The following is a 15,598-nucleotide window of genomic DNA, read 5'->3' on the forward strand; positions in this document are numbered from 1 at the left end:
GCAGGGAGGAGGACCTTGCAAAATCTCTGAAGCATGAAGGGAGATGCAGTTACAGCAGTAGCTGAGGTAGAGGACTCCTGTGAGTTGGGGTCCTACATAATTTGGCTTGGCAGAAGTAGGATAAAATGTGAAACATGCACAGTGGTAATGTCCTTTTCTGGTGTTCGTTGGCAAAAGGCCCTTTCCTTAGTTCTCAGTTACAGTTAAAAACTGATTGTCCATTCTGGGCTATTGCCCGAGGCTGCTGTGATATCTTGAGTGTTGACAGCTATTTGATAACCACACAATCCCCCGCTAACTCAGCCCTTGGAAAGGGTGTTTCAAGTCATTCTATAAGATATACCCCATGTGGCATTGCAGCATGGGAAATTAGCATAAACCCATTCCCCCCACCCCCCCACCTCATTTGAGGGTATGTTCCCAACAGCTTGCTGATACAAAAGCAAGTACATTTGCTTACATGTTTCTCATCCATTAAGTCCAAACTGGCTTTGGGAGGAAGCCATTCAGAAAGTGATTAAATTTTCCCTCTTCGCCCAGTAAACCAGGTGTTTGGAATAACACACTTGTTTCATTTCTTCAAGGGGTTGATTAAAACTCTTAAAAGTCATCTGACGTGAAAGAACTTAAGAGCTTAAGTCTAGACTAACATCCTCTTCTCAAAGTGGTGAACCAGATGCCCCAAGGCACAATGCCTGTCCTAGGCGTTCAGACATCCAACTTCATTGGCTAGTCCAGAGGTCTAAGTAGCTCAGACCTTGTTGGTGTATGCAACATGCTCTCGCCTTATTTACATTGAACAGCTGCCATTCTGCTGCCTTTGACACATCCAGTTCGGATGGATCCTTTCTGGAGAAATTTGAAGTTGGACTTTCACAGCTCCCAAGTCGTTCTCACATTGCAATTCGGAGGTTGAGACTGAGAGTGACTTGCTTGATCTGAGCTTTGAACCAGGGACTGCCAAAGCACTGCTCACACTCCTATCTACCATGCTGCCCTGCGATGGGCAGCAAAGCTACTTAAGAGTTATAGAATTGCAGAGTTGGGAGGGAACTTGAGGGTCATCTAGTCCAACCCCAGCAATGAAGGTCTCAACGTGTGGTCCCCCCATCCAGTTTAAAACCTTATCAGGCTCTGCTTAGCTTTGAAAATGTGCTAGCAGGTGTTTTTCCCCCAACATACCCACTTGAAAAATTGAATGATTCCTGATCTGCAGTGGCTTCCCTGTTCACTTAATTGGAGGAAGCCAGTCTCTTTGTGTGTGTGTGTGTGTGTGTGTGTGTGTGTAGGTAGGTAGGTAGGTAAAGGTAAAGGACCCCTGGATGGTTAAGTCCAGTCAAAGGCGACAGGTTGCGGCGCTCCCAGGCTGAGGCAGCTGGCGTTTGTCCACAGACAGCTTTCCGTGTCATGTGGCCAGCATGACTAAACCGCTTCTGGCGCAACAGAACATCGCGATGGAAACCAGAGCACACGGAAATGCTGTTTACCTTCCTGCCACAGTGCTACCTATTTATCTACTTGCACTGGCGTGCTTTCGAACTGCTAGGTTATCAAGAGCTGGGACAGAGCAATGGGAGCTCACTGTTGCGGGGATTCAAGCTGCCAACTTTCTGATCAGCAAGCCCAAGGTGCTCAGTGGTTTAGACCACAGCACCACCTGCATCCCTGTGTAGACAGTGGTACCTCAGGTTACAGGTTAAGAACTTTGCTCAGGATGAGAACAGAAATTGTGCGGCGGCAGCAGGAGGCCCCATTAGCTAAAGTGGCACCTCAGGTTAAGAACAGTTTCAGGTTAAGAACGGACCTCCGGAATGAATTAAGTACTTAACCTGAGGTACCACTGTGTATATATGTGTGTGTATGGTTTTGTGAGTGGTCCACTACGGATATTTATGTGAAGGACAAATCTTGTTACGAGATTCCCACATTTACAAAAGTCTCAACAACAACAAAGGAACAAAGGATTAGAAGAAAGCCATAGCTAACAATTATCAAAATAATTTTATTGTAAAGTGGCATTATTCTTTCAATTTTGGCATGTAGCAAATGGCATGCTTCCTTAAGTTTAAATTAGGAAAATGCTGGACTAGATGAAAGCTTTTTCCTTTTCAATTGGGCTCTTCCTTACAGTCATCGGTGTGGAGGGGGGAGGGAGAGAGAGACAGTAGAGGGAATGGGATCACAGAAGAACCACACCCTGTGACCCTTAATTCTCCCCTCCAACACGGCCCTGCAATCGCTTCAGCAGTGAAAGCTCCGTCTCTTATTGCCAAAACGATCTGTCTCCCAACACTGGTCACACATTCCCTGGGGGCATGAGGGTGATGTACATGCTTAGCCCACAGCCCCTGACATTGTGTGGGATTTAACAGGGGAGGGGGCAGAATTCCACCTCTGCCTGTTCCCCCCACAAGAGCAGGGATTCTCGGTCCGGTATACCCGAAGGAGAGTCTCCATCCCCATCGTTCAGCCCGGACACTGAGGTCCAGCTCCGAGGGCCTTCTGGCGGTTCCCTCCCTGCGAGAAGCCAAGTTACAGGGAACCAGGCAGAGGGCCTTCTCAGTAGTGGCACCCGCCCTGTGGAACGCCCTCCCACCAGATGTCAAAGAGGAAAACAACTACCAGACTTTTAGAAGACATCTGAAGGCAGCCCTCTTTAGGGAAGCTTTTCATGTTTGATGCATTACTGTATTTTAATATTTTGTTGGAAGCCGCCCAGAGTGGCTGGGGAAGCCCAGCCAGATGGGTGGGGTATGTATGTATGTATGTATGTATGTATGTATGTATAAATAAACAAATAAATCATCATCATCATCCATCAGGAGAGAACCTTTCCCACCCTGCCACTACTGCACATCCATTTAGGCTGGGGAGGACTGCTAATGCCATAATAAAGGGTTTCCCCCAAAGTCACTAAATTTGGCAATTTCCTATTCGTCTTGCAGGGGGCGTGGAAACCAAGACTATTCTGGCACTGCCCAGATGAACACATTCTTACGGCATAAGCTTTCGTAGACTAAAGTATGATGAAGTGGACTGTAGTCTGCAACAAAAGCTGTTGGTCCTCAGGGTTTTAGCAAGGTGCTTTGTTAAAACTGGCAAGGCAATTTAAACCGGGATGCCTTTGCAATAGCAGGTTTCAGTGGGTGCAACTCCACAGTGCCATCTTCTGACACAACTGTGTCATAACTTCATCAAGGAAGCAGAATGCCTTTTGAGACAAAACCTAAGAGCCCCGGCTGGGCCAGGCCAGTGGCCCGTATAGTCCGGCACTTTCTTCTCGCTGTGGTCAGCTAGCAGCCCATGGGAAGCCTGCAAACAGGACATGAATGCTCTCCTCTCTTGCAATTTCCAGCAACTGGTTTTCAGAAGCATTATTGAGGCAGAGAATGGGCATTGGTGGCTAGTGGCCATTGATATCCTCCATGACTTTGGTTCTTTCTTAAAGCCACACAAACTGGTGGCCTTTGCTGTTTCTCATGGCACTGAATTCCATACCTATAGGGTGTGTTGGAAAGGGGCTTTCTTTTGCCTGTCCTTAATCTTCCAGCATTCAGCCTCGATGGATGGCTTTATGCATTGGTATCCTCTTTTTGTTGTTTAGTCGTTTAGTTGTGTCCGACTCTTCGTGACCCCATGGACCAGAGCACGCCAGGCACTCCTGTCTTCCACTGCCTCCCGCAGTTTGGTCAAACTCATGCTGGCAGCTTCGAGAACACTGTCCCACCATCTCTGTCGCCCCCTTCTCCTTGTGCCTTCCATCTTTCCCAGCATCAGGGTCTTTTCCAGGGAGTCTTCTCTTCTCATGAGGTGGCGAAAGTATTGGAGCCTCAGCTTCAGGATCTGTCCTTCCAGTGAGCACTCAGGGCTGATTTCCTTAAGAATGGATCGGTTTGATCTTCTTGCAGTCCATGGGACTCTCAAGAGTCTCCTCCAGCACCATAATTCAAAAGCATCCATTCTTCGGCGATCAGCCTTCTTTATGGTCCAGCTCTCACTTCCATACATCACTACTGGGAAAACCATAGCTTTAACTATACGGACCTTTGTTGGGAAGGTGATGTCTATGCTTATTAAGATGCTGTCTAGGCTTGTCATTGCTTTTCTCCCAAGAAGCAGGTGTCTTTTAATTTTGTATCCTCTTTACCCATCCTTAATTTTATACACCTCCATTACGTATACACACATTTTTTCCATACCACTAAAAAACCCAGATCATAGAATCATAGAATGGTAGAATTGGAAGGGACCCCAGGGGTCATCTAGTCCAACCCCCACAATACAAGAATCTCAGCTAAAGATATTGCAACCGTTCCTCATAGTGTTGGTGCACGGCCCTTGTTAATTTTGCTTGCCATTTTCTGAACTTCTTCCGGCTCTGCAATATCCTGCAATATTCCAAATGCAGTCACACCAAATATTTGTATAATGGCATTGTGATATTGGCAGAGTCTCACTTCCCACCCCCTGCAAAAAAACCAAAAAAAAATTCCATGCTATTAGTTGAGGCAGCTTCCTATGTTCTCCTAAAAGTAAAAATAAGTGACAGCCCTATGTATACGCATAACTGTAGCCTGACCCACTGAATGGTTGATGCCAATTGGAAGAAGGAAAAAAAGGCAAAGGGTGGATTTTCTTCACGCAGTAATGATGTATGATCACAGGTTAATCCTCTCTGCCTGAGGAGTGACCTGTTGGGCTAGAGCGAGAGAAAAGGAAATGAAGATAATTAGGGGTTGTCGGAGCTCAGAAGACACTCCAAATTAAGCCATCTGGCTGCCGTTCGAGGCAGGACGGAGCAAGGAAGAGACTTTGCCCATGGCTATTGGGGCTCCCTGTTCCCCCAACATTAATGCGACTCCCCTACCTTCAGACAGCTATTTAAAGAGGCAGCAGAAGGATAGGATGCCTATTGCACATTACTTCTTACTGGGTTATATCATTATACCACCTCTCCAGCTAAAGGTCCCAGGGTCAGTCCTTAGCATGTCCCTCACCTGTAACCCTGGAGAACTGCTTCCAGTCAGTGTAGACAATACTGAGCTAGGTAGACCAGTGGTCTGACTCAGTGTGAGGCTGAAATCCAGCATCGCCTGAGCTCTGCGAGTGCGGCTTTCTCCCGACTAAAGTGCAGAGTGTTTGAGGACCGGGACATTCGCAGGGAAACCAAAATGCTTGCTTACAAAGCTATTGTACTACCAACCTTACTGTATGCTTGTGAAATGTGGACCACTTATAAACGCCATCTCCAACTCCTCAAAAGATTCCATCAACTGTGTCTCCGAAATTTTTTTACACATCACTTGGGAAGACAGGCAAACTAATACCAGTGTACTGGAAGAAGCAAAGATCACCAGTGTGGAAGCAAGGATTCTTCAACATCAACTTCGTTGGACTGGTCATGTTGTGCGGATGCCTGATGATCGTCTTCCAAAGCAACTACTCTATTCCAAACTTAAAAATGTAAAGTGTAATGCTGGTGGTCAACAAAAGAGGTTTAAAGACTGTCTCAAGGCAAATCTAAAAAAACGTAGTATAAACACTGACAACTGGGAAACACTGGCCTGCGAGTGCTCCAGTTGGAGAACAGCCTTTCCCAAAGGGGTCATGGGCTTTGAAAACACTCGAACTCAGGACGCAAGGGAGAAACGTGCTAAGAGGAAGGCACGCTTGGCAAATCCACACTGTGATCAACTCCCGCCCGGAAACCAATGTCCCCACTGTGGAAGGACGTGTGGATCCAGAATTGGCCTCCACAGTCACTTACGGACTCATTGTTAAAACCGTGTTTATGGAAGACAATCTTACTCAGCTACGAGGGATCGCCAAACAAGAAGCAGAGCCTGCTTTAGGGCTCCTTCAGACATCCTTTTCATGGTGCATTCGTGATAACTTTGCTTATGATGGGGCAGTTACTCTACAATCCCACTTCCAGTACTCATTGTGTCTGTAGCTATTTTGGGGCCGGCATACAGACCCTCCAAGTGTCCCTATTTTCCAGGGACAGCCCTGGTTTTACAGAAGGCGTCCCAGTTTCTGATTTAATCCTGGAATATCCCATCCCTATTTTCATCGGAGAAATGTTGGAGGGTATGCGACATACTGCTTTGTTTCCAATCAGGCTATGGCCCATAGCTTCCTGCCGGAAGCCTGTAACTTTTTATTCCACAAATGTTCCATTTTGTGCTCCGCTTTTGTTTTGATATAGCGCAAGAGTAACCCTCCAGGTGGCAATAATGTACCGTAGTAACACTGGGGAAGCATCACAGAGCAACTAATGCCATAGAATGGTGTGTGGATGGTCCAGTTTAAATCTGCCACTGTTGCATCAGCGACACTTTACAGTATACAACCATCCAAAAAAACACCACTCTGGAGGAGCCCATATACGGAGTCAGACAATTGTTCCATCTAACTCAGAATCGCCCGCACTGCCTGCCACGCAAGACTGGACTCTCACAAGTTTTTCTTGCGGATGGGAACCAAAAGAAGCCAGCTGTTAGTGGTGACGGCCCAGCCTCTATCATTCTGTATTGCAGTTTTCCCTAACCTGGTGCCTTCCAGATGTTTTGGGCTACAACTCCCAACATCGCTAGCCAGCATGCATAACAGCCAGGGATGATGGGAACTACCATGAGAAGTCTGGAGCATGGCAACATGAGAACGGGGCCTTTTCTGCAGTGGCTCCCCATCTGTGGAATGCTCTCCCCAGGGAGCTTTGCCTGGAGCCTTCATTATACACCTTTAGGCACCATAATAATAATAATAATAATAATAATTTATTATTTATACCCCGCCCATCTGGCTGGGTTTCCCCAGCCACTCTGGGCGGCTTCCAAAAGAATATTAAAATACTATGATACATCAAACATTAAAAGCTTCCCTAAACGTTCCTCTTTTACCAGCCCTTTGGCTGATTGACATCCAATGCCCTTTTAAAATGGAGGGTATTATTGGGTTGTTTTTGATTATGCATTTTGTGTTTTTATATTGTGATTTTATCTTATCAACCGTCCTGGGACCAGAGAATATAGGGCGGTATACAAATTTAATAATAATAATAATAATAATAATAATAATAATAATAATTACTCATAAGCTGAGCAAAGGTTGACAAAGCCAACAATAGCCTGGGTCAGTCTTCCATAACCTGGGGTCTTCCATCTGCTTTGGACTACACCTCCCACCAGCTCATGCTGGCCAGTGCCGATGGGAGTTGTAGTCTGGGCTGGGAGCATCCTAATGTCCTAATGCTTTCCTTAATGTTAGGGGGCACTCTCTGGGGTGTTCATGTGTGGGGAACCCCCAAAATAACTCAGCGAGGACCGAGCATGCTTAGCAGAGGGGAAATAGAAAACCAGGTCGGAGAAGGAATGGAGCAGAGCGTCTCGCAAAAGGATGTGGCTGGCTAAGACACCTCTGCCTTTGTTTTGCAAGTCACACCAGTACATTAAGCTGCACCCAGCACATGTAGATGCAGACCTTAAAGGAGTAGCAGACCCACTGAAATGATCATTACTAACCTAAGTAGGTTTGTGGATTCCAGTGGGTCTACTCCGAATGGGATGAGCATAGCAGACAACCCATATGCCCATCAGGAAAATATACATACACATTTTGTGATCAGGACTGTTGCAAATGTCACAAGTTGCAAGTGAGATGACAGGACAAACTGGCAGGGAGTGTGTGTGTGTGTCACCCTTCTCATTCTCTCCAAAGCATTTCTGTGAACTCCTAGCCCCGATGTGCCCCAAGGAAGTGGGTCTGGTTTTCCTTTCAACCTCCAACAATGGAGTGGGGGCTGGGGGCTGGGAAGGTGGGCTTGTGAACCCATCACTCACAAGCTCAAGGGCTGCAGGGACTCTCACCCTTCGGAGCTGAGGTCTTTGTCCGAACAGAGACCCGTCAGAATCACTTCCTGACCTTTGAGCTGCATAAAATATATCGGCATTGATTTATGCATGAACTGAGAATGGGATGGGGATGGGGTTGGGGTTGGGGTTGGTTGGGAGAGGAAGGGAGGGTTAAATGATGTCATCATTACTTCTTGTAAACTGAGTGGAGGCCAGAATGCTTTGCCCAGACCTATCAGCGTAGCAGTACAATAATGTTTTCTGCAAGCTTACTTACAGCAGCCAAAGAAGTCATCAGTGGGCAGGTGTTCAAGTATCATGAACCACAGCATGGTGATCTGCAGCAAGTTAGGCAGAGATGAAGCACGTCGGAGGAGCGTTGGAGCAAAGCAGAAAAAGACAAATTCGCCTTCTCTTGAGGACTCTTTGCAACCCAAGAAACGTTGGAAAGCTGTTAAAGTGATTAGAAGCAAGGGAAACAGGTTAATAGTTTAATGAGCCCTATATGGCCCTATACGGCCTAGGACCCTCGTACCTATGGGACCGCCCCTCCTGGTATGTCCCACAGAGGACCTTACGGTCTTCAAAGAAAAACATCTTGGTGGTCCCGGGCCACAGGGAGGTTAGGCTGGCCTCAACCAGAGCCAGGGCTTTTTTGGGCATGGCCCCGATCTGGTGGAACGCTCTGTCACAAGAGACTAGTGTCCTATGGGACTTGACATCTTTCCGCAGGGCCTTCAAGACAGAGCTGTTCCACCAGACCTTTGGCCAAGGCATAGTCTGACCCCCTCCTTTGGTAATCCTCACAGAACTCTAGCCCAATGGTTGCTATTAATTTGATTCTGAATTGATTTTAGAATGCTGTGTTACTTTTATTGTTAGATGCTCTGAGCCCGGCTTCGGCTGGGGAGGGCGGGATATAATTAAATTATTATTATAATTATTATTATTATTATTATTATTATTTTAAATGATATTTATTAAGAATTTTAGAATTACAGAAAAAACAGAGAAGAAAAAGAAAGAGAAAAAACAAAAAGAAAAACAAACCACAATCAAACAATACAAATTGATAAAAATCAAAATCAAAAAATAAGAACAAAGCACGTAACACAACTCAATCAAAAGGCAAAAATAAGCCACAAAAAATTAAAAACAAATCCAATATTCTCAAATCCTTAACTGTCATTACCTTCTTTCTTTGACCTCCTCACTCCTCCCTTTTTTTGTATCCTAGTTGTTAATAGTCACAGCAAATCCTTTCCATTTTTCATAATATTCTGTCATTACATTACCTTAATCTATTTTAACTTTATCTTACTATAAAAGACCCTAAAACTTAAAACTTAGATCTTATTTATACCAATTTCTCATAACCATAACATATTCTTACATAATTCTTTTAACATTTTTGCTAAAGCCAAATAATTTCATTCCAACATTTTTCTAACATTCATCAATTTTATAAAGCAATCCTAATAAAAAAATTTTTTTCTTCCAATCTTCATCCAGCGTCTCTTCCTCCTGGTCCCGGGTTTTGTCAGTCCTTTCTATCCCATCAATCTAGCGCATTAACCTATTATTATTATTATTAAATTGATTTTATTGGGTTGTTGTGATATAGGAACAGTAGGAAGTTTCCTTATACTGAGTCATCAAATCACAGAACTGTAGAGTTGGACGGGACCCCAAGGGTCATCCAGTCCAACCCCCTGCAATGCAGGAATCTCAGCTAAAGAATCCATGACAGACAGCCATCCAACCTCTGCGTAGAAACATCCAAGGAAGGACTGGTCCATCTAGCTTAGTACTGTCAATACTGACTGGCAACAGCCCTCCCAAGATTTCAAGCAGGGGACATTCCCAGCTCTATATGGAGATGATGATGATGATAAATTTTATTTATACTCCGCCCTCCCCAGCCAAGGCCGGGCTCAGGACGGCTAACACCAGGTATAAAAACAATTGATTAATGCTGTGGATTGAACCTACAACCTTCAGCATACAAAGCAGTTACTCTACCGCTTGTCCACAGGCCTTTCCTTGCTATGTAACGACAACGCTCAACTATATAATGCTGGTTGGGGCTGGCGAGAGTTGACAATCCCAAACATCCAGAGACTTAGGGATACAGGAGCCTGCTTTCCAGTCGGTACACCTCTAGATCGGGGATGGGGAACTTTTGACCCTGCAGATGTCACTGGACTCCAGCTGCCATTGGCCCCAGACAGCATGGCCAACGGTTAGGGACTATGAGTTGAGCAGTATCTGCAGAACACTGAGTTGGCTAACTCTCAATTGCAGAAGTCAATTCACTTCGCAACTAGAAGAAGAAGAGGAGTTTGGATTTGATATCCCGCCTTTCACTCCCTTTAAGGAGTCTCAAAGCGGCTAACATTCTCCTTTCCCTTCCTCCCCCACAACAAACACTCTGTGAGGTGAGTGGGGCTGAGAGACTTCAAAGAAGTGTGACTGGCCCAAGGTCACCCAGCAGCTGCATGTGGAGGAGCGGAGACGCAAACCCGATTCCCCAGATTACGAGACTACTGCTCTTAACCACTACACCACACTGGCTCTCCTACTAAAACTCTGGAATGATTGTGAACTGCCCTGCTCTGAATAAAATAATTTAAAAATTATCCAGTAGCACCTTAGAGACCAACTAGGTTTGTTCTGGGTATAAGCTTTCGTGTGCCTGAAGAAGTGTGCATGCACATGAAAGCTTATACAGTCATACCTCGGGTTACAGACACTTCAGGTTGCGTTTTTTCAGGTTACAGACCCACCGAAACCCGGAAGTACCGGAACAGGTTATTTCTAGGTTTCAGCAGTCACGCATGTGCAGAAGCGCTAAATTGCTTTTGCGCATGTGCAGAAGTGCCGAATCGCAACCCGCGCGTGCGCAGATGCGCCACTGTGGGTTGCAAACGCTGCGGGTTGTGAACATGCATCCCACACGGATCATGTTCGCAACCTGAGCATCCACTGTACCCAGAACAAACTTAGTTGGTATCTAAGGGGCTACTGGACAATTTTTGAATTTTCTATTTATTTCGACTGCGTCAGACCAACACGGCTACCTACCTGAATCTACCTGCTCTGGTTAGACTAGAAAGCAGAAATCTACACTGAGATTCCTGCATTGCCGGGGGTTGGGCTAGATGACCTTTGGGTTCCCTTCCAACTCTCCAGTTCTGTGAACTCAGCTCAGCCCTCATCACCCAACTTCCAAAATATGTGTGCCACTTCCGTTTTTGCACTTTTACAAGGGCTGTGATTTCACAGTGGCTGTTTCTTTTCCCGCAGCTAAAGGCTCGGCTTCTCTTTCTCTCTCTGACCAGGGGCTTATAACCCCCAGGCAGGGCCCATAAAGCTTGTTTCCCACTGGTGACCCCGCTACTTAACACATAGGTGAGAGGGATCCTTCCTTCACCCTGCTTTTGTTATGCAGGGTTAGGGTTTATTGAGCTATTGTTTGTCCTTCAAGAGGGTTTTTCCACCTCGCCCCCATTTCCTTTCTCAGGAAATTCAGGGCCCCAAAGACACCCCGAGTGAAGCCAAAGAAATATGTTTTTAAGAGAGAAGCCCATTCCATGCATTTACAGCCCCTGCAAGCATCCCCTTGTAAAGTAATTGGGCAGTTTGCTTTTTGAAAAAAACACATTCTCTTCCTCAAAAGTGCATCCTAACTAAACTGCAGAAGGTACCCAAGACTGAGCAATGAAAATAGGTACCGATTTCATGAAGGCTCAAAAAGCAGGGCTTTTTCCAGTCACCACCACCATGCCCCAGTAAAGATGTCCTTCTCAAGTCGTTCCCACCACCCACCTCACCTTTTCCCAGGCTCAGTGGCGAGTTGGGAAAAGTTAAGTGCTAACGGCTTCCCTGCAAAGAATCCTGATGAGAACTGCAGTTGGTGCTGGGAGTTGTTATGAGACACCTTACGGAGCTACAGTTCCCAGAACCCTCAACAAACTACTTCCCACAATTCTTTGAGGAAATCCACGAGTGCCAAAGTGGCGCGAGAGTGCTTCAAAATGCAGGGTGTGGCCGGGGCTCACGAGGAGGTTGCCAGTACAATCCTATACAAGTCTACTGAGCTCAATAGGATTTACTCTCAATTAAGCAGGTAAAGAAGGGACGCGGGTGGCGCTGTGGGTTAAACCACAGAGCCTAGGACTTGCCAATCAGAAGGTCGGCAGTTCGAATCCCCACGACGGGGTGAGCTCCCGTTGCTCGGTCCCTGCTCCTCCCAACCTAGCAGTTCGAAAGCACATCAAAGTGCAAGTAGATAAGTAGGTACCGCTCCGGCGGGAAGGTAAACGGCGTTTCCGTGCACTGCTGTGGTTCGCCAAAAGCAGCTTAGTCATGCTGGCCCCATGACCCGGAGGCTGTACGCCGGCTCCCTCAGCCAATAAAGCGAGATGAGCGCCGCAACCCCAGAGTTGGCCACGACTGGACCTAATGGTCAGGGGTCCTTTTACCTCTACATTAAGCAGGGTTAGCCAATGTGGGGCACCTCCAAAGTTAGCTGGTTTGCAACTCCCAATATCTCTGGCTGGTTTCCACGCTGGCTGGGCCTGATGGGAGCTGCAGTCCACTACTACTACTATGGGACGCGGGTGGTGCTGTGGTCTAAACCACAGAACCTAGGGTTTGCCGATCAGGTCGGCGGTTTGAATCCCCATGACGGGGTGAGTTCCCGTTGCTCGGTCCCTGCTCCTGCCAACCTAGCAGTTCAAAAGCAGGCCAAAAAGTGCAAGTAGATAAATAGATACCACTCTGGCAGGAAGGTAAATGGTGTTTCCATGCGCTGCTCTGGTTTGCCAGAAGCGGCTTAGTCATGCTGGCCACATGACCCGGAAGCTGTCCGCAGACAAACACCGGCTCCCTCGGCCTATAGAACAAGATGATCACGCAACCTCAGAGTCGTCTGCGACTGGACCTAACGGTCAGGGGTACCTTTACCTTTACTACTACCACAGAGATGGGGATATTTTTTGCGCCCAAGGACCACATTTCCTTCTGAGCAGCCACACATACCAGTAGCAGGCAGAACCAGAGGCAACAGTGGCAGAGAAATGCTTTTCTTTTTACTTTTCTTCAGAAGGCTGCGATCTTCTTCTTTTTAAATCTAAGCTTCAAATACAGTGATACCTTGCGTTACAGACGCTTCAGGTTACAGACTCTGCTAACCCAGAAATAGTACCTCGGGTTAAGAACTTTGCTTCAGGATGAGAACAGAAATCACGTGGTGGCAGCGGGAGGTCCCATTAGCTAAAGTGGTGCTTCAGGTTAAGAACAGTTTCAGGTTAAGAACGGACCTCCAGAATGAATTAAGTTCTTAACCCGAGGTACCACTGTAATAACAAAGACAAAAGACTCTGAGCCTGCTTTGAGGCAAGTGTCCTGAGAAGTCTCCATCCAGGCTAGCAGGAGGCCAAGAACAGAATAATAGAGTTGGAAGGGACTGCGAGGCCCATCTTGTCCAAGCCCCGCAGTGCAAGAACCAGAGCCGAAGGAAACATTCCAGCAAGGCAAGGACCCTCGAAGAGTGAAGCATGCGTCAGTGGGGTGTGTGGCCTAGAGAGATTTCCAAGAGCCAAAAACGCCTGGCTGGACCCTGGCCTGAGGTTGCCCCTCCCTGACTACTGCTCTCCACCAGCCACAGCGAGGAGGAAAGCAGCGTGGTGTAGTGGTTAGGAGCGGTAGAATTGTAATCTGGTGAACTGGGTTCGCTTCCCCGCTCCTCCACATGCAGCTGCTGGGTGACCTTGGGCTAGTCACACTTCTCTGAAGTCTCTCAGCCTCACTCGCCTCACAGAGTGTTTGTTGTGGGGGAGGAAGGGAAAGGAGAATGTTAGCCGCTTTGAGACTCCTTCGGGTAGTGATAAAGCGGGATATCAAATCCAAACTCTTCAACTTCTTGCCCTGTGCCACGACTCACCTGTCTGTGCAAGCGGCAATAGCATGAGAGATCCCATGGCTACCCACTGGCTACCTGCAAAAGGCAGAGAGCAGCCGCCCCCTCCCTGCTTTTTCACATTTTTAGTGCACTGCAACTTCAAAGGAGGAATACGAGACACTCGCAGGGAGACACACCCTGCTTACCACATCCTGGATATCCAGGTGAGCAAAGCTTAGTGGGGGACAGAGGTCATCCGGGACACAGAGCAACGGAATAAATTAATTTCACCAAGTAAAACGAGGTTTTGAGAAGCTGGAAAGAAGTCCGGGCGTTACACGCAACTGTCTTCCCCTCTCTTTAAAAAAATGGTTTCATTCATTTTACAATACTTGGCAGAACATTATATAAACCTAAAAATACTGTAGAGATAGAAAGAACACCAATGGCAAGATACAAACAGTTGGTGGCACGGCAGGGCGATTTTAACAAACCGGTTTTACAGACGCTAAGAAAATAGTCCAGTCCCTTCCTCCCTTGGCAGAGAGAAATGCAAGCAGCCAGATCTAGATGCTTCTGCTGCGACTGCTTGTGTGTGTTGAGACCCGGCTAGTGTTGGGGCAAAGCCACAGAGCAGCCCTCTCCCAAACCCTGCCTTCTCGTTGCTGCTTACCTGGACAGGGCTGGCAGGAGAGAATGGCAAGGCTGTGTGGTTACACCGAGGTGAGGGCCGGACTGGCAGAGGCGAATCCACTGGCACATGCATGCTAGGGCACGCCCACCTTGCTAGTGCCCCAGCTCTGCCCAAGTTAAGCAGTCATGATGGCAGTGTGGGAGGGTGCCTCATCCCCAATACATGCACAGCTGCAGGAGCTGGCGATCCAGTGATCTTTTGCAAACCTTAGGGAACAAACATTAGGCAAGACCCTCTTTAGAGTACTTTGCCATGTAAGTGAAAGGAGACAACACGCTTTGGGCTGGGGCAGGTAACCGAGTAACCCTGCTGCAGAAAAACCAAGGACTACCTGCTCCTTTAAAGACCAATTGCAGATCCACACCAAACATTTAAAGGACACCCAATGCACATTTAAAGTACTGTACGTGTCTATTTGTTTTTATTATAAATAAAATGATAACTACTGTACATGTCTTTCCCCCTGGGAACCGTAGTTCCCCCACTCACAGAGCTGCTACAATTCCTGGAATCCTTAACAAGCTAGTTCCCAGGATTCTTTGGGGGGAAGACATGCGCTTTAAATCCGCATCACGTGCACTTTAAATGCAGGATGTGGATCTGTCGTTAACACCTTTATTGTGTGGTATATTGGGGGCTTGTGGGCCAGAGCCCCCTTTGTCAAGAGTTCTACAAAGGGATTGCATCAGTGGGTGTGCCTTTTTCAGATGCAGGTACATAGCCTACATGTTGAGGGGGCCATTTCATACACCTGACAAAGGTTTCAGCCGCAATAAATGCCTTTAGTCTTCAAGGCAGCACAAGATTCTTTGTTACTGATGCATAAGGAAGCGATCCATATGCATCAACAAAAAGGAAGCTGGGTGGTTTAGAATCCTACTTTTTTATGTCATATACTACTACTACTACTACTAATAATAATTTTATTATCTATACCCTGCCCTTCTTACTGGGCTGCCCCAGCCACTCTGGTCTGCTTCCAACATAATAAAAGCACTGCAAACTAGGCTTCATGAACTTGAGAGGGGTGTTCCTGCAGCAGTACAGCCTCTGAGATGTACTTAACTCTTCTTACTTTGATAAAGCATTCTGATCTACCCCACACAACAACAGTTGTCGTTGTTGTTTTTGGACCGAGTGTATGTG

This window comes from Podarcis pityusensis, assembly GCF_964106645.2.
Source record: "Podarcis pityusensis genome assembly, chromosome: 12".
Taxonomy (NCBI): Eukaryota; Metazoa; Chordata; class Lepidosauria; order Squamata; family Lacertidae; genus Podarcis; species Podarcis pityusensis.